This window comes from Hippocampus zosterae, chromosome 1 (genome assembly GCF_025434085.1).
Source record: "Hippocampus zosterae strain Florida chromosome 1, ASM2543408v3, whole genome shotgun sequence".
Taxonomy (NCBI): domain Eukaryota; kingdom Metazoa; phylum Chordata; class Actinopteri; order Syngnathiformes; family Syngnathidae; genus Hippocampus; species Hippocampus zosterae.
Genome location: NC_067451.1, coordinates 5751990 through 5772065, shown reverse-complemented (window position 1 = coordinate 5772065; position 20076 = coordinate 5751990). Strand labels below are relative to the sequence as shown.

The following is a 20076-nucleotide window of genomic DNA, read 5'->3' as shown; positions in this document are numbered from 1 at the left end:
TCTGAAAAGTCTCCTCACATTTTGACTTCTTGATATACTTGTATGACGATGACGACTGTTTGAAGTGTTCACATTTTAGCATGGTTGCACTCAGCATTATTGTTATTTTCATCATCGTTATTATTGAACTTATCATTGTTGCCTTTAGCATGATAATGTTAGCATGGTCACGTCTAGCATTATTGTTATTTTCATCATCGTTTTTAGTGAACTTATCATTGCTGCCTTTAGCATGATAATGTTAGCATGGTCACGTTTAGCGTAATTGTTATTTTCATCATTGTTATTATTGAACTTTTGTTACATTTAGCATGATAATGTTAGCATGGTCACGTTTAGTATTATTGTTATTTTCATCATCGTTTTTAGTGAACTTATCATTGCTGCCTTTAGCATGACAATGTTAGCATGGTCATGTTTAGCATAATTGTTATTTTCATCATTGTTATTGTTGAACTTAGCATTGTTGCATTTAGCATGATAATGTTAGCATGGTCACGTTTAGTATTATTGTTATTTTCATCATCGTTTTTAGTGAACTTATAATTGCTGCCTTTAGCATGATAATGTTAGCATGGTCATGTTTAGCATAATTGTTATTTTCATCATTGTTATTATTGAACTTAGCATTGTTGCATTTAGCATGCTAATGTTAGCATGGTCACATTTTAGCATCGTTGCGTTAAGCATGGTCAAGAACTCAGCTTTGACTTAATTTTTTGATTATTATTGCTATTGTTATTTTATTATTATTAATATTTTATACAATAAATTTGGGGGCAAGGTCTCCATGTCCACACGTACGAATGTGAGAGAGAGAGAGCGAGAGCAAGAGAATGACTGAGCGAGAGAGAGAGAGAGAGAGAGAGAGAGAGTGTATATGACAGTGTATATGTATATGTATTTATGTGTAGAATGCGGGAAAATGTGAGATTTTTTTTCTGTCATCTTTTTCCCATCCCCCACTCTCGCGCCCGTCATCCCTTCTCATCGTGGAGGAATCTCTGAAATGGAATTCCTTATCAGGCTCACCCGGGAAAAGTATCAAATAAGAATTACGGTGTCAGCCGACTGCCGACGCGCTACTGATTTGACGATTCGGCCCTCTGGAACAACGGAAAATGGAGCTAGTCGGACCAAAGAACTCTTGTCAGGATCGTCCAGTTTCACACTGTTGCAGAGACTGTGGTCGGCGTTAAAGATCCTTGTGTATATTAAACCAGCACTGGGGCACGATGGAGAAAAAACCTTTGGTCAGACGAGTCCAGTTTTTATGTTCCAGTGGCTGTGGATTTATGCTAAAGATCCTTATTTGACATGACATTAAAATAGCACTGTTGCGGAGCAGAGAAGAGTTCTTCGTCAGAAAAGTCCAATTTATGCTGTTACAGATGCATACCGTTGTACATATTTTGAAGAACAGAGACTGAATTGATTGTAATTGTTCATGATGGTCAAGACATATTCCAACTTTAAAACTTGGACTCTAGAACTAAGGAAAATTTTTGGTCAGACAAGTCCAGTTTCAAGCAGTTCCAGAGGGACTCCAGTATACACATTTTATTGACACCTCTCGTGAACAATAAAAATGTCATCTTTTAGACCAAGGAGCCATTTTTTGAGAAAAATGTTCCATCAAATTCACAACATTTGGACTGTGAACCAACGGAAACTGGCTATTTTGGTCACACATGACTAGTTTTAAATCGTTCCAAAGGCCATATTCGAAATCAGGCATTTTTTAAATTTTTTACCATGAATTGACTTTGGTCATTCTTGATCAAAAAAGATCCATGCTCTCGCATACCCTTTCTTTGTATAGATGTGTCCAGATTTTCTTCTGTGCCAGAGGGGACGGTGTAGATATTCTCAAACATCACATTGACAATCTTTTTTAGTCATCTCTCCCTTCATTTGGAACAGTGTAATCGATCATGATTGTGTTTGTATTACAAAGATGGCAGAATGTGACATTTGCTGTTGATAAGATCCAAACACAGAACGCCATGCCAAACCAAAAGGAAGTGGGGTGGAGGGGGGGGGGGGAGGATTGATGGGAGCCGGATCCTTCCCTGATGTCAAATGAGGGCTGCAGAATGCGCAAAGCTTCACAGCCCACTGGCTTCCATCAGGGCTGCCGCTTCATAATGAGGCCATTGTTTGCCGTTTGTTGTTTGCGGGCTCATCAAATTAAATTGCAAGGCTCGCTGATTCCGCAAACAGTTTTTTTTCCCCTCTCTTATTTTCCTCATAGCAACACTGGAAGAAAAAAAAATCATTGCCTGTACAAAAGAGGAAAAGTGTTACACGGTCAAATTTATTATGTCTGTGTTTAGTACAAATAAAAATACAAAGTAAAAAGATCTAAACCTAAGTACAACCTGTTATATTATATTGATACAATTGTTTTGTTCTGAACGGCAAATAAAAAAAAAGCCATAGGATGCTGTTGTGCCTGCGGGAATATACTGGGCCACCATAAGTGTGTTTAGAGTTAACTAAGACGCTTCAGTCTGCTCGATCGACACCACATTAACCTTTAAGTCCATCAATAGACACCACAGACAATGCGAGCGAGTTTACTCCGCGTTGCCATTTGCTCTTGATTTATATCAGCTCGCTTGACACCGGACCCTGCGGTCAAAAGGTCCTCCAATATACATGTATCCCGCTGAGCATCTTTCAATTGCTAGAATGCCATACGACCTAAAAAAGTCTCTGAGAGAGATGCGTTAATGGCTTCTCCATTCTTTTTTTAGGCCATATATATATATATACCCTGTGTATATATCTATATATATATTGCACGTCGTCCCGCACGCGGTCTGTCCTTCCGTCTGTCCCTTTTCAAAACGTACCTACTTCACCGCGCCGCTGCGCGCCGCCACTGCGCCGCCACTGCGCCGCTCAGGCAGTGGCTCACTACGATCGCGTGGGCATCTTAGCGAAAAAATGTTGTCTACCCACAAGCATTGCAATGAAATTGTTAGTTATTTAGTAGAGCTAAACATCTCTTTATTTTCGCGATAAGCAATGAAGATGAACAAAAAGTTGAACCAAGCAACAACACTTTTGTGGGCCGAAGGCCCACCTTACCAGCCTGCCGCAGGAAGTAGCTGATGAGCCGCCCGGAGGGCGGCGAACCAGCTAGTACAGTATATATATACATCCACATATATATGAGGATGTGTGTGTATTTTTGCTGAGTTTCCATTATTTCTTGAAGGGGTGAGGGGAATTGAAGATTAATGCAAGAAGTGATGCCACATAAAAGACGATTAGAGTGTAGTCATTGCCGCGGTCGCCAATCTTGACGTGTCACCACATCGCTTAATTTCACACTTGGCTTGAGCCTTTCTGATGTAACGCAGCGGCCATATTGCGGCGTCCGGTCCAATCACGCTCACATATTATATTCGATGAACAACACGGAAATAGTATGTGATATTTCAGAATAAATTTAATATTTGAAAAATATCAGGAAAAAATGTTTTTGGGGAATGCCTTTGCCGCTTGCATTATATAATGGCTTTTGCTGGAATCGAGGCGATGAAGATAGTCCATCTGCCATCCGATTCCAAATGTGTCGTCATTTACTACATTTGCTGCGTATGCAGTTTTACATGAGGAAAAGATCCGGTTTTCAACAGAGAAAAAAAAGTGAGCATTAGGAATGACTTCCATACTCATGGACCATAAACATGGGAGCAAATGCAGATCAATGAGATTCTATTACCGTCCTATCTCATTTCCCCACACCTGAATTGAAAATGGGCTGGAGATGGATCGTGTCATTATCAATTCCTGCAATCCACAGGAACTGCGGCCGAATGGGTGTGTGTGTGTGCGTCTGGACGAACATGTAGTTGGAGATGTGTGAGTTTGGGCGGCAAGCAAAGAGGTGAGTGGGAGTTCATGCCACTATCACAAGCATTGCCAATGCGGGACAGGCTCGGGGAACGTTCACTTTGGTGCCAGATAGCAGTGGAAAGGGAAGGCAAACAACACTTGGGAATTGTAAAAAAAAATATATATATATATATATATATATATATATATATATATATATATATATATATATATATATATATATATATTCCAAAAACATGCGTGGCAGGCTGATTGAACACTCTAAATTGTCCCTAGGTGTCAGTGTGAGCGTGGATGGTTGTTTGTCTCTGTGTGCCCTGTGATTGGCTGGCAACCAATTCAGGGTGTCCCCCGCCTGCTGCCCGAAGACAGCTGGGATAGGCTCCAGCACCCCCCGCGACCCTAGTGAGGATCTAGCGGCTCGGAAGATGAATGAATGAATATATATATATATATATATATGATCATTAACCATGATAAGCAAAAATGACAAATGCTGAAGGTAATAAAATACCGCTATTCTTAGTAATTTATTATTTTGGGCTGGGTTTGAAAAAAAAAACATTGATGAATCAAATCGATATTTATTTTTATAGCTCGATATTGATTCATAAAAGCATAAATGAATCCTTTTATAATGTCTTTTCACCATCAATTCATGTGACTTCTCGCGTCACCCGCACCAAAAATGGCAGAAGCACTGAAATCAGCATCGACAAGTTTGAAGTCAGATGACTGGAAGATATCTGGTTTGAATAAATAAAATAAAATAAAGACAGCACTGAAATGAAATTTTGTCAGACAGTCGCAGGAGCGTGATAACTGCAGGGGTAAGGAACTCTGGTTTCTTGAGAGCCAAATCCTAAGGCTTTGAAAAACACCCCGTCTAGTAGGGTTTCAAAAAGACTCAAAGCCTTTTAAAAACTACCACATCCAGAAAGATTAAAAACACAACCTTTTACAAAAGGTAGCTGTTATTCCATTGTATGAGTGGCCACACGTGCGCACACCGATAAATTGTACTGCCATCTAGTGGAAGAGCATGTCATTGGCACCCATAAATGAACAAAGGATCCATTAGCAGTGCATAATCATTTTCAGATCAATTCAATAAAATTGGATAATTTCCTGCCGCACGCTCGATCTCTCATGGCACACGAATGTCCCGAGGCGCAGTATTTGGGAATAAATTTTAGTGTGTCATATCAGAGGAGTAATTGAACACGCATGAATGGTGATACAGCACATAATGCTCCAAAACAATGTTTGAGAGGTGGCGGAAAAGTTGGAAATGCATTTCAAACACAATCAAATCCCCCCCGCCCCCACCCCCCACGTCACAGTAAAACTATCCCAGGCTTCTCTCCCATGCTTTCAAACGCACTTGAAAGGGATTCTACACCCACCTACATCGTCACGAGAATCTTGATGCCCTCCAAGTCTTCCAAAGAGATCCCCTTCATGAAAAACAAAGCCAGTACAGGTGACAAAAAATTATTTTATCACAGCCATGTTCTTCTCGTCAAGTTTTAGACCCCCGTGGTATTGTTCATAGCCATGAGTTGTCCTGTCACAACTCTCAACGCTCTGGACAAAGCAAACACCAAAGGATCCCCTTCAGAGACGTCCGGGTTGACTATGTGTTGCATATTGAAGACGTTTTAAACAGACCGTTTTTTGGGGTGACACCAATCCAGAGTTTTTGACACTTGAACAGTGTTCTACAAAGTCGGTGGAAATTCAGTTCAATTGGACTGCGGCGGGGCTGACAATCGCCGCAGTGGAAAATGAAGAAATATCACCGTCCGAGAACCACTAAACTTAAAAATACAGAGTGTCATAAATTACCCTGATAAAGTGGCGTCCAGGCCATTGTTAAGCTCGGCCACCTAATGACGGGAAACTGATAAGCGGGTGTACCGTGTCATCGCCGATGTAAAACTAAAATAGATTCAATTAATCATTTGAATGGCTATTAGAGAAGAGAGGGGGGAGACTGTGGGTGGGGGCTAATGAAGAACGATACAGTAATGGCTGAATTATTAGCATTTTCTCTTGGGATTACCATGCCAAAGTTAGCTTCTCAGCTGTTATTTGTGTTGCGTCCCGTTACATGCCAAGCCACGGGTGGCGCCTCCTTGACACATCTGTTACATTCCCGCTGTATGATGCAACAGTGCAAAGGTGCCAATCAAAACTCAAATCGTACATACTGTATGTGCCCTAAAATAAATATTGTGACAACAAGGAGGAGACTCTGTGCTTGGTGGTTGCGCCTTCTCGGCAGCATGGGTATACCAGCACTGTTTTTGACTGGAGGAATGTCTGCGCCATTTGACTGTCGTTGCTGGACAGTCCCGGGGCGCTTGTGTCTTGCGCCTGTAATGGGCAGCATTTTTCACAGCCCCGCTTTGTTCAGCGGAGAGATCGGTGCTGTTGAACGGTCTGCGGCTGGATGGATGGAGGTCTTGAGGAGCCGACGATGAGAAGAAAGGAGCGTTGGCGCGGAGTGCCGATGCGGATTTGGAGCTGGGAGTCGCGGCTTGGAGTTTGAAGCGGATTATGTGGGACAGGAGAAGTGAACTAATCTCTTTTCGTCAATGGACGCTACAGCTTCGTGTTTGCTTTCAAAACTTTGCTTGTAGCAGACGTGTGCACATTTTTCAGCATGATGTCTCTGATCCACTGGTGAAAGGACACTTTGATCCTCTCCTCTTTCATCTATAACTGCTTCAGACAACAAAGTGTATGCAGAAAAGTGGTGAAGATTGCACGACTGTCTCTGTCCTATGTGTTGTCTTGTGTTATTTTTGTTATTTTTGACTTCAAAATGGCGCCGCGAGAGTGGCTGCCTTTCCAGCAGCTCCTATTTTTTTGTTGTTCTACTTCTTCCTTTCATAACTTTGCTCCTGTGAATCTGGAATTTCTCCATTGTGAGACTAATAAAGGTTTTCTTAATCTTAACTATGGAAAATAATACTGCACGCTGATTCGCGTCACCATTTTATTCATTGTTCCTACTTTGCAGCCAATCAATTGACCCAATCTGGTCTCAGACAGTGTGAATACTCAATAGTTTGAATTTGCACAAGTAACGTTGACGATAACAACAATGTATCGCTCACCCCTATCATACATGTGGCCCAGACTTTCGAAGTAAGACCTCATCAACTATCTTGACTTAACATAGTGACTTCCACCTACAGCTGATATGTCAATCTCTGATCCGGTGAGAAAACATTAAATATATAATAAAATGGCATTTAAATGATTGTCGTTTGACTTCATTCTCATTTTCAGTAAAGATCTCATGTGCAAATGGTTTTCCTGATCACTCCTCTACTCCCCAATTTAACTCTGCTTTTGTTCTTTCTGCTGGCTCCGGTTCGCATGTTGCTTCACAACCTTATTTCACTCCCTCTCTTGTGACTTATTCTGCCCTCCAGTGCTGCTCTTTTGCTTTTCACTGGTGCTATCTCGCTTCCACAGAGGAAACAGCGTTCCCGAGCTGGCTTCCAAAGCCGCATGCCACGCAAGGCGGCCAATGCGCCTTCTGCTGTGCCGCCAGAACGTAAAGTATAATTGTGACCGCCTGTTTGACTTTCATATTCACAGCCTGCCAGCTATGAGTGACTGACAAATGACGGCTAAAATGCAAGATGCTTTTACACCAGTTCAAGACGGCAACCGTATTCCCACATGGAATCTGAAGTTGTCAAACAGAACTAATGCATGCAAACGCACCTCCTACTTGTTCATTTCACAGGCGGTTAATCGTTATAAAGATTATTTAGCGGAATTAGCACTCGCGCGGCCTGACGATGGAAATCGACCATGGATAGTCCGTTGACGGGCCAGAGAACGACTCATGAGACAGAGATCCGCTCATGTATGTCCTCACAGCTTTGTTAAATAAGAGCAAACACACAATAACATTTTACGAGATGCGTTTCATCAAATATACCGTATTGGTCCCAATATAAGATCGCCCTGATTATAAGACGACCCCCTCTTTTTCAAGACTCAAGTTTGAAAAAAGTCTTTTTGAAAAACGCGATGTACTGAAGCCGCAATAGCTGAAGCGCGATATAGCGAGGGATCACCGTATTGACGGGAACCCGCGCTCCCATTGCTGGGGTGTCATGATGCCGCCCTCCTGCTCGAAATCCCTGTAGGCTGTCAACGCAATCCCGTTGTGCAGCGTTAGTCTCTGTGGAGAGTCTTGGCGTTAATACTGACAAACACCGCGGAGTGAGCATCATTTAACTTCACATCCATTAAAGTCCGTGCCAATAGTCGGTGGCGACATCGCTCACTGACAGGGTCACTCGGCATCAGCGGTAATAAGAAGAAGTTAAAAAGGTTTAGCCGGTGCATACTAAACAGTTTTTCCCTGCTTCGGCGGTCAAAACTCTTTCCCAACCAATAGCAAACATTTCATTTCAATCTTGCAAACCTAATTATGCCTTATCGATGTTACTGGAGGGCGCTCGCTTTTTGATTCCCAATTTACGAGTTAAAATGATTTCACGCCCCTTTGGAAGTCAGGTAGGAAGATGCTGATTTCCTTGTCACAGCCAATAAGCAAATTGACACTGAATTAGAGAAACCCTGATGGATGGCCGAGACATTTGAATTCAGACATGAAATATGAATACCTAAAAATTGACACACTTACTGACCTGTTTCCCATGTGCGGAGCATCAAGGTTCTCTTTGAAGCGACAGCTCCGGTCTCATAAATATGTCATGGAAGCAACCTATGACCAATTCCGAGAGTGACGCGGGGGCACCGATGAAACTAACACAGCTAATCTGCACGATTTTCATGCATCATTAAAACATCAGTCCAGAGGTGCGGCGAGAAGGTCATTTCAAAGTAGTATGACGTCACTGTCTCGTTGCTAACTCAAGACTTTGTCCTGCTGCTATGAATCATTCAGGATGACCACAACATTGTTCAGATCCCGACAACATTTGACTCAAATTCGCCCTTTTTTTTGCGGTAACCATGGTCAGACTGTGGCGCTGTCGCAGTAGCCAAGCGCATCAAGTGGAAAACCAAAGTCTTAAATTTCAAGCTGGCAGCAAGCACATGCCGTCATGAAGAGGAAATGAAGCAGCAGTGGAAACGTTTACATTCAATGATTTGTATTTGACGAGATGTGTGAGAATTCAATTTAGTTTTGGGAGCGGGGGGGGGGGGCAAACTTTTGATAGGCTTGACATTTGAGGACACATCTAAATAATCCAATAATTAATGAATCAGGGTTTAGGGGAAAGTCCTAAAATGTTGTGGTCACAAGACATTCGCAATGAGTCTTTTCTTCCAACTTAACCCAAACCACCTCGGGAAGGCCCTTTTCTGTTCCAATGACTACGCCCTGGTGTAAAGGAAACAACAGACTAGAAGAAGGAAATGTAATAAATACTGTAGATAGTATAAATTTATCTCCAGCATCAAACTGAAGGAGCACAAAGTTTGCGATCGCGGTCTGAGGTCGGAAATTTGAAAAATAGTGGGCGAGCAGCACCTCTGTGTTGCTCGCTGCCGTCAAGCCAACAATTAAAGCTAGCAAAGAGAATTAGCACAGCGTAAGTATGTCATTAACTGGCAGGGACGAGGAAAAAATGTGGGCCTCGAAGGTGGCATCCAAAGATAGGCCTCAAATCCCCCCTCCCCACCACATTTCACGTAGGTGGTTGCCGATCAAATGCGGCTTCTTGGGGAGAATAATCCACAAAGGATTTGTCACGTTCTTGTCACGTCGGACACTCGCACATTTTAAAACCTTTTGTAGGGGTTGGGCCTGGGGGGGGCATGAATTTGGACGTTTGGACAAACTTTTGTGCATTTTGCACTAAATCGTCCTCAAACACAAAGCCACGACGCGAAACATAAATGGCACCTTAGTCACGCATACTACAGTACTACTGTATTGTACAGTTGACATAGTATGTAGAAGCCATTCATACGATACACCAAGTTATCTATTAAGTCATACGAGCATAAATGCAAAGTCCGTATCACCGGAATTACAGTGCTACCGGTGCAAAAGTTACTGTGGAGCCCTGAATACATAATGCATTCATACTGCTCTGCACAATTCGCAATTGAACACCTAGTTATCCACACATAATGTACACGTCAGGCATATACTGTACATTGCAGACTCTATGTATTGTACATTTTCCATACAATACATCAAATTATTACAAGGCAGTCGACACAATTGAGATACTGTAAATCGGCATACACGCATGCAGTCTGCTGTGCCGTTGTAGTGTTGACTTAGAGTAGCGGATAAGTTTAGTCGATCAGCATAAATATTGCAGAAACACTCGGCCAATCACTTTCTCATTTGCACGGCAGTACGATTGTATGGCACTGCACACTACAAGTCTCATTCATTCCATCATACAATTTTTCATTCCGAGATACATGGTACAGTTTTGTTGTACTGCATTTAAAGCATGCTGTTAAGTATGTTAAGTGTTTGTTGTAATTCTCTACAGAGGCAGTGGAGTACAAAGTACAAGAATCATTCCCTGCTCACTCACGATAGGCAGAATCCTAGCGGACCTTTCAGGGAAGGTTGGTATCGTATGGCTTTGAGGTCCAAAGGACAGCGTTGGCTCCCCTCGTCTCTCAGACTCAAACGTCTTTGTGGTGCATATTATTCTAAGCATTGAGAGGTTCAAATTAAGAGGCCACTGTGTATCGCAACTCAACTGTTTTTCTAGAGCACTTGAAAACAGCCATCGCTGTATACAAAGTGCTGTACATGGAGCAAATATCAAACATACAACTATAAAACAGGAAATTAATAACAAAGACAGTAGAAACCATTCATTCATTCATCTTCCGAGCCGCTTGATCCTCACTAGGGTCGCGGGGGGGTGCTGGAGCCTATCTCAGCAGTCTTCGGGCAGTAGGCGGGGGACACCCTGAATCGGTTGCCAGCAGGGCACACAGAAACAAACAACCATTCGCACTCACACTCACACCTAGGGACAATTTAGAGTGTTCAATCAGCCTGCCACGCATGTTTTTGGAATGTGGGAGGAAACCGGAGCACCCGGAGAAAACCCACGCCAGCCCGGGGAGAACATGCAAACTCCACACAGGGAGGTCGGAGCTGGAACCGAACCCGGTACCTCTGCACTGTGAAGCCGACGTGCTAACCACTGGACTACCGGGCCGCCCAGTAGAAACCACAAAACAGTAAAACTAAGATTAAGTCTGAGGCATGCTGAGTCAAATGCCAAAGAATACAAATGAGTTTTGAGACCAGTTTTAAAGAAGGGCAGTGAGGCGCGTGCCAAATGTTCAGTGGGAGGGACCAGCAACGGAAAAGGCTCTATCCCCTCTGAGCCTCTGCTTAGTTCTTGGTACCTCTAATAATGTCTGGTCCGCAGACCTGAGGCACCGGGCAGGTCCGTAAGCGTGGAGGAGCTCAGAGAGGTAAATACAATACAATACAATACAATACATGCTGACTTATATAGCGCTTTCACAACAGCGGCAGCTGTAACAAAGCGCTTTACATAAAGTAAAATAATAAACACAACACATAACATAAAACACGGACAGTCGTGCAGTTCTAACCACTTTTCCATAACACGCTTTGTTGTTTGAAGCAGTTTGAGATGAAAGAGGAGAGAATCAAAGTGTCCTTTAACCAGTGGATCAGAGACGTCATGCTCAAAATGTGCACACGTCGCCTACAAGCTAAGTTTCAATGTCAACAAGAAGCTGTAGCATCCATTGACGAAAAAAGAGATTGGTTCACTTCTCCTGTCCCATGGAAATCCATTTCAATTCCAAGCGGCGACTCTCGGTTCCAAATACGCATCGGCGCTCTGCACCAACGCTCCTCTCTCCTCGTCCTCAACTTCAGCAGCCATCCATCCAGCCGCACCAACGCCGACTGTACAACAGCGCCGACATAGCCACTAAACAAAACGGGGTTGTGAAAAATGCTGCCCATTACTGGCGCAAAAAACACAAGCGCCCCAGGTCTGTCCAGCACCGACAGTCAATGGCGCCGACATTCCTCCCAATCAAAATCTGTGCTGGTAAAGGCGTGCTGCCGAGAAGGCGCAACCACCAAGCACAGATAAAGTGGAGCAAGGCCATTTCAAGATTTGAAAACAAATAATAAGAGTAGGAGTTATGTGCTCCCTCTTACGAGTACCAGTCAAGAGGTGAGCAGCAGCATTCTGGACCAACTGGAGACGCTTAATGGAGGATTGGATGACTCCAAAGTAAAGTGCATTACAGTAATCCAGACAGGATGTGATGAAGGCATGAATTACTGTTTCAAACTGTGATTCATACTAAAAACCAGCACGCACGTGACATAATTGCAAAATCATTAACACCGTTCTCCTGAGATTGTGCTTGGAAGTATTTCCTTCGTAATTCAGATAATTCTATTCTGTCCATCGCATGAGTCAAAGTGGATGTGAAGCCATTTTCACAGTCGCGTTCATTCGGAGTGCATCAGAATCGAAAACACTCAGGTGCCCTTCAGATCTCAGTTCAGAATCAGAATCATCTTTATTGGCCAAGTATGCAGAACATACTTTTGTGCCCGACTCACGCTTGCGGCTTCACAATATTTCACCCAACTTGAACTGTGTGGGAAGACGATTGGGTGAATCGTACACGGTAGCTTGGGTTGGCTCTTGGCGACACTCTCGAGTGAGTCCTTTTGCATTTCCGCAGATGATGGCATCCAGAAAATGTGCGTCTGGAAGTACGAGAAGAGGAGAGCCACTTTGATGATGCTTAGACAAATTGATTTCGTCACAATACAGGGCTGAGTATGAAAGCATTGTAATTAGCAAACAATCATGCTGTCAGAAAGTACTCATACTTTCCCCCGTGGGTTTTTCCAAACGGGAACTTAGTCAACTGACTTCACCACGATTTATCATCTGGTACTGCAGTTACATGCCTGTAATCACAGCTTCAAGACAGAGTTAATTTCTGTCCCTCAATGAACAACTAACCACAGGTTCTGTTGTGGCAATATTTTCTCGACTGCCATAGGTGTGTGGGAAGCAATACTCGAAAAAGGAGACACACACGGTCTCCTCTACTGGGAGCTTCTGTCACACACAATGAACGTGAGCCACCTTGTGACCACTGCGAAAACTGCTGTCACAGTACGAAAACAACCTTGGACTATGAGTCACATGCTGCTTCACCAAGTCGAAAGAAAAACAACATTTGAACACACCAAGCAGTGTGTTTGGGTACATTTCTTTGACCGTTTCCCAACTACATCAGAGCGTCAAGCCATTCAGGACCATGGAGGCTATTCAGCTTCATTTTCACAACAAAAGCATTCTCGGCTCCACACCAAAATCAAACCACTTCCAGATTTGGAAAAATTGCAGGGAATGACAACTACAAAATCTAAATGGCAAAGTCACAGGTGATCTTGGATTATTGGGGGAGGCTTCTTGGGCAGGGCAGGCGGCACAACATAGACATGGCTGTTTGAGAAAGATAAAATTCTGGTTTACCCGAGTCACCGAGGCTACAAAATAAATAAATATTTAAATAAATATATAAATTCTTCGGGCCATTTGTGGGATGGACGCTGGCCAGATCCGGTTGTAAACAGATACACATAAAAATAAATAAATACAACGGCTTGCCAATACGGAGCCCTCTGTCATTGACAAATAGCAGCTTATTTTACTGCGAGCTGCAATGAGCAGTGGTGTTGCAAAGCAATCGATAAATCCATCCCCTCCACTCTGTACAGCCACCGTTCATGATTGATTTCCACGGCGGACTTATTGATTCACAAGCACCTCCATAGCCATATGTTTTTTTTCCCTAATTGCACAAAGAAAAAAAAAAAAACCTCATGTTGATCGCTCTTAAGTCGGAGTGGATCGTGTCCAATCTATGCAAACGTATTTCACAGATTTCACCATTTTTGAGTCTCACTTAAACAGCCCGGATAGTGTCGAGAGCTGCAAAGGGTGCCCGCATCTTGTGAAATTGTCTTCACAGAACACATGACTGTATTTTTTTTTGTCTTGGTCGAGCAATGGTTGGAGTCCCGGGACGCGGTATGTTTGAGCAAGCCATTTACACAGTTGCGTGATATGAGCATAAAACAGGCAGACTATTAGCTGGAAAATTTACCTGGCAGCTAATGAATAGCGATTTAACACCCATTTTCAGACTTCCTGCATACACTCGTTCTGGTTTAAGCCCGCAAGAAAGAGCGTGATGGAAATTTGGACTGACGGCAAGGACTGAATAGGCGAGGAAAATCAGGAGACAAAAGGGATGAACTATCCCAGATAAAATGAGGCAGAGTCTGCAAAGAGAGCGCAAGGGTGTTGGGTGTGGAGGGCGGCGGGGGATAGAGGAGATCTCTAAGGCTCATTACTTCCCTCCTGGCATGCGGAGTGCTGACCCAGCAGCACTGTGGCCCTCCATCCTTCCCTACGCCCTTCAACTCTGTCCGCTGGCAGGCGATCAAGCCGCGTGTTTGCCCAACCATTAGCGCCGCAGTGGCCATAAAACAACGCTGGATGGTCGTTATGCAAGAGCTCTTAAAGGTGGCCGATGGCTACGTTAACGGCCAAGTCAACCCTTACATTTTCCTTACAAAAATAAGTTTTAGGCAGTCCCACTAGTCTAAACACGGCATGGTCATTACCGGTGCGCTCAGCAACTGGAATGTCATTTTCAGTTGACAGAAAGTGGCAAAATGTCCGCCCCCTGAGATGGCTAAAAACGAGTGGATTTTGCTGCTTCATTCCAAATTCACAAACGCAATATGAATCAGGGGCGGCCCGGTAGTCCAGTGGTTAGCACTTTGGCTTCACAGTGCAGAGGTACCGGGTTCGATTCCAGCTCCGGCCTCCCTGTGTGGAGTTTGCATATTCTCCCCGGGCCTGCGTGGGTTTTCTCCGGGTGCTCCGGTTTCCTCCCACATTCCAAAAACATGCAAGGCAGGCTGATTGGACGCTCTAAATTGTCCCTAGGTTTGAGTGTGAGCGTGGATCGTTGTTCGTCTATGTGTGCCCTGCGATTGGCTGGCAACCGATTCAGGGTGTCCCCCGCCTACTGCCCGGAGACGGCTGGGATGGGCTCCAGCACCCCCCGCGACCCTAGTGAGGATCAAGCGGTACGGAAGATGAATGAATGAATGAATGAATATGAATCAGATTGCTGTGTTCAGACTCGTGGAGGCGGACAGAACATATTACTGTAAAGAACATTTTGGTGTTGACTTCCTTTAACAAATGACTACTTAGCTTAATTTAAAAGTTGTTAGGCTTTACTTGGAGGATTTGACCCGCCTTTGGTAAAATGATGCCCCCTTTGCCCGATGGCTTGGTCAGTGCAAATTCACAGTGGCACGCTGCTCATTGCAGCATCCGCCGACGTGTGAACTGAAATCACTCCACGCCGCTTAACACTTATTAAACAGGGCAGCATTGACTAGAGGCTGTGCGCAAGTTTATATAGATGTTGCGAAATTCAGCTTTAAAAATTCCTTCCAGGGGGCTGACGTGATACAAAGCATTCTCCGTGTGGCAACAAGCAGGAAAGCTCGAGGGCACAAGAAATATTTGGGGCAGTGTGTAGCTAGCTTTATAGAGAGAGAAAGAAAAAAAAAACAATTACGACACAGTAAGTTGTTTTGAATCGAAAAAGTCAAACTGAATTAAAAAGCAACAAATTTGAGTCCTGAAAAATCATCAATGAGAAGTGATGAGAACCGATTACGCGTTAATCATTAGCCCTGACATGACACCTCCGCATCACATACTCACCCTGAAGGGATCAAGGCGACCGCGTTCACGCCGACCAGGGTTGATGTTGGCAATGAGCGCCATGGTCACATCTCCCTCTAACGTCCAGCCTCCATCTGCATATTCCCAGAGTGACACAACTAGTTAGCTGGATAATAAATCAAAGCCCGGCAGCCCAATTTAGCCGCCTAATGTAATTAATAAGTGCTAAAAGTGTTTAAGTGGCCCATGATTTTGAGATGCCACTTTGAGGTGAACTTTTCTTGCCTGTGGGAGACAAACATGCTGCCGGTGTTGAAAGAGAAGTTGGAACTGAACTGCCAACGTAGCCACACAAGGCACACTTTAAAAAAAAAACTCGCTCAATCTGTCACAGACAACTAGAAGCTAGCGAAGGTCTGTACATACAAAGCACTTATAAATACCAAAATGGCGGTAACCGATAGAAATCCAGTTATCAGCTAATCTGCGTAAAATGATTTTGTCTTCAAGTTTATGGCAAAATGATGTTCTATTTTGTGACATTTATTCTGACTGAAAATAATGATGATTCCCTTAAATAGTGACATTCATTCATTCATTCATTCATTCATCTTCCGTACCGCTTGATACTCACTAGGGCCGCGGGGGGTGCTGGAGCCTATCCCAGCTGTCTCCGGGCAGTAGGCGGGGGACACCCTGAATCGGTTGTCAGCCAATCGCAGGGCACACATAGACGAACAACCATCCACGCTCACACTCACACCTAGGGACAATTTAGAGCAGTGGTCACCAACATGGTGCCCGCGGGCACCAGGTAGCCCGTGAAGACCACTTGAGTAGCCCGCCAGTGCCTGGACATTGTGATTTGCTAGTAGAAATTATGATTTAAAAATGCAAACATTGGCAGTACTGTGAGACATTTCGAAACACGATCAAAGTCTGACAATTTAAATCATCAAGTATTAAAAATAACATCCTCATATTATTGAAGGTATTTTGGACAAATATGTTATTTCAGACGTGTATCAATTTGGTAGCCCTTCACACAATCGGTACACATGAAGTTGCTCTCACCCTCAAAAATGTTGGTGACACCTGATTTAGAGTGTTCAATCAGCCTGCCATGCATATTTTTGGAATGTGGGAGGAAACCGGAGCACCCGGAGAAAACCCACGCAGGCCCGGGGAGAACATGCAAACTCCACACAGGGAGGCCGGAGCTGGAATCGAACCCGGTACCTCTGCACTGTGAAGCCGACGTGCTAAACACTGGACTACTGGGCCGCTAAATAGTGACATGTTTTTCTTATTTTTTTTCCATAGATAGATTATGTTTCAGTAACTAGTCTTTAACATGTCAGTTAATCGAAAAAAAATTATCGCTTTTTGCAAATCACTATCCGGATGTTTGCAAATGTCTAATTTTGATTCAACACAAAGGTCATATTAAACCATCTTTCATGGAGACCAACAGAAAAATGGAAATATTTACAGCCAGAGGTTGAAATTGGAGGATGTGGACAATTAGAGGTTAGTCGATGAATTTGATCATCGATTTGTGGTTGATTAATCAATTACTCGTCGCACGTCTAGTTGCAGACGAGCACAAGCACATCCCAAGGGGCATCTTCTGATGAGCATCTTGTGAACTCCAACAGACATGGGTGACTCCTGTTCTGTGCACAAAAGGAGGAACGACAACTCAAAACAGGATCAGCATGGAGGTGACCTTTGAATGAGTTAAAGACTATCTGGCTCCTTTAAACGTATTCCAGCGCGTTGATGAGAAGATCTCATTGGATCGGTCCGTAAACTCTTTGGGCCCCCGATTCCTACGATTCCCAGTTTTGCTAACCTCTCTAGGACACACTCGCAAGTGAGCAGGTGCGAAGTGAAAGGGAGGAAGCGGAGCCAAGGGAGTGCACGATGCGGCTCTTGTCAATGAGTGGATTTATGGGAAGGGAGGTGGGCTAATTGACGGGTGACACAGAATCAGTCTGGCGGATCACATCCAGAGACTAGTGATCCCGTGTGGATTTGGCTAACGTCCCTCCTGCTCCTGTTTGTCTTGCTTCGTGGGCTTGTGGCTCAGATGCAGCGACCCTGTTGCCAGCCGCTGGAATGGGGATTGCTGTCCATCCAGATCTTCATTGAGTGTCGATGTAAAATGGAAGAGTGTGCGAGTGAGTCTGAAGGGGTGGCTCTCAATTCCCCACCGGATTCCCTTAGCTATGATAACAAAGCTTTGGATGGTGGAGGAAAAGATGGCGGCGGCAGATAGGAACAAGGCTGAAATGAGTTTCTGGGCTTAGCGTTTTAAAGATAGAGCAAAGCTTGAGTAGAGGGGCTGCCAAGGTGATGATGCAACCACCAAAGATGTCCTTTTGTTGGTGAACAGCACATCGGAGCGATAAGACGCTACAAAACAGACGTCTTAATGAATGAATCGGTCAAATAGGAATGGTAACTCTAGAAACAATTAGCAGGCTTCCTTCTTGATTCATCTTACCAACAAATGTTGGCCAATTCTATGGTCTGCTTCTCTGTCAAACAGATTATTATTTTAACCTGTCAATTAATTAATAAAGTTGTACTTGATACTTGATTGTTTATGTTGTTTATATTGTCTATACAGTTTATACTGTTGCCATTGCATTACATTAGCTGCTATCTTGTCTTAGCTGTGTGTGTAATGCACAGCATGTTTGCACTGAGGAGGATTGAGAGGAAGAAATTTCATCTATGCAGCATGTCATACATAAAGCATATTTGACAATAAAGATAACCTTGGCCTTGAATTTAATTTTAACCTGAAACTGTAACAAAGCGCAAAACAGAACAGTTAACATAAAATAACTAAAGAATATAACACAACGCATAAGACACAGACAGCCATGCGATCTTAATCACTTTTCCTGCATACGCTTTGTTGTGTAAAGCAGTGGAAGATGAAAGAGAATCAAAGTGTCCTTTCACGAGCGGATCAGAGAGGTCATGTTCAAAATGTGCAAGGGTCTGCTACAAGCTATGTTTGAAAGCAAACAAGAAGCTGTCGCGTCCATTGGCGAAAAAAAGAGATTGGCTCACTTTTCCTGTCCCATGAAAATCCGCTTCAATTCCAAGCGGCGACTGCCAGTTCCGAATACGCAGCCGCACTCCGCGCCGACGCTCCTCTCTCTTCATCGTTGGCTCCACAAGCCATCCATCCACCCGCACAAACGCAGACTATCCAACGGTGCCGACATCTCCGCTGAACAAGATGGGGCTGTAAAAATGCTGCCCATTACAGGCGCAAAAAACACAAGCGCCCCGGGGCTGTCCGGCAGCATCAGTCAAATAGCGCCGACATTCTTCCCAATGAAAATCTGTGATGATACACATGTGCTGCCGAGAAGGCACAACCACTAGGCACAGATTCTTCTCCTCTGATGAACGTCAATGCCAAAAAACGCTGAAAACAGTCCAGATTGTGTCCAAACGAAAACAACAAACCATATGACAAAACAAAACACAAAAAAAAGCAGAACTCTTGAAGAGCTCTTGCAGACGGCTGCCACTTAAGGCGCCATCTTGGATTTCTCAAGAAAATGTAATGTAAGTCACAGAACCGCAAATGTATTATGTCCAAACATTTGCTCAATTAATTGTGATGTTGCAAAAAGTGTCTTTCTTTGTAGTTAACGCTTCTTCAATTACTAAAATGCAGGGATCCCCTCAATCGAGGTTTCCTGGGGTTAAAGTCGGGGCACTCTGTATTACAACTGTCAGAAACTTCAAATGCAGCCCATAACATGTCCATTACTGTTGTTGTGACTTCCTGGGAAATGCTTACGGGATATCCTACATGCGGCTTAACAGTCAGAAAACCAAAGTGGAACACAACCTGGCACTTGTAGACCCACTGGAGCGTGAAAAGGCTTTAGACAGCGAAGTTCCGGGGGATTCTGACGGATTTTCACGTCTAACTTTGGGGCAAAGGGAAAGGCGCTGCACATTGGCAGACGACGTAATAAGCTTAATTGTGTCGCGTGTATGAAACACGACTGGCAGGCAAGTGGATTAAAAACATTTTCGGTGCTACTTGAGTGAACCCATCTCATTAATGACAATTAACAAAGATCAGGCGAGTTAACGTTCTTTTTCAAACACCGGCAAATTAGTCCTGAAATGTAATGACTATGGCAACATTAAAATACATTTTTTAATGAGTGAGCAAGGCAATTTAAAATGTTAGTTGGTAAAGTTTTGACAGCGGGTCTCCATTATCACTTTTGTCTTCCTTCCTCAACAAGTCAGAAATCAAACATGCTAATGGTGAGAATTACGGAACACAAAGAAGACAGTCAAGCAATGCCCCTTTTTGCTTATGATAGTCATGAAATCAGACGGTATTTTTATTGCCGATACCGTTCGTAGCCTACTCACATAT

At 43.7% G+C, this 20076-nt stretch overlaps 2 long non-coding RNA genes across 2 annotated transcripts in view; both read right to left on the bottom strand.

Moving 5' to 3' along the window:
- LOC127605339 (uncharacterized) overlaps positions 1-16123 on the bottom strand; it is a 76499-nt gene extending 60376 nt beyond the window's left edge. The window contains exon 1 of the long non-coding RNA XR_007963567.1: positions 15687-16123. This is a non-coding gene — a long non-coding RNA (uncharacterized LOC127605339). The remainder of the gene's footprint in view (positions 1-15686) is intronic.
- An 839-nt stretch (positions 16124-16962) lies between these two features.
- Positions 16963-20076, bottom strand: part of LOC127612726 (uncharacterized) — a 29617-nt gene continuing 26503 nt past the window's right edge. The window contains exon 3 of the long non-coding RNA XR_007965933.1: positions 16963-18912. This is a non-coding gene — a long non-coding RNA (uncharacterized LOC127612726). The remainder of the gene's footprint in view (positions 18913-20076) is intronic.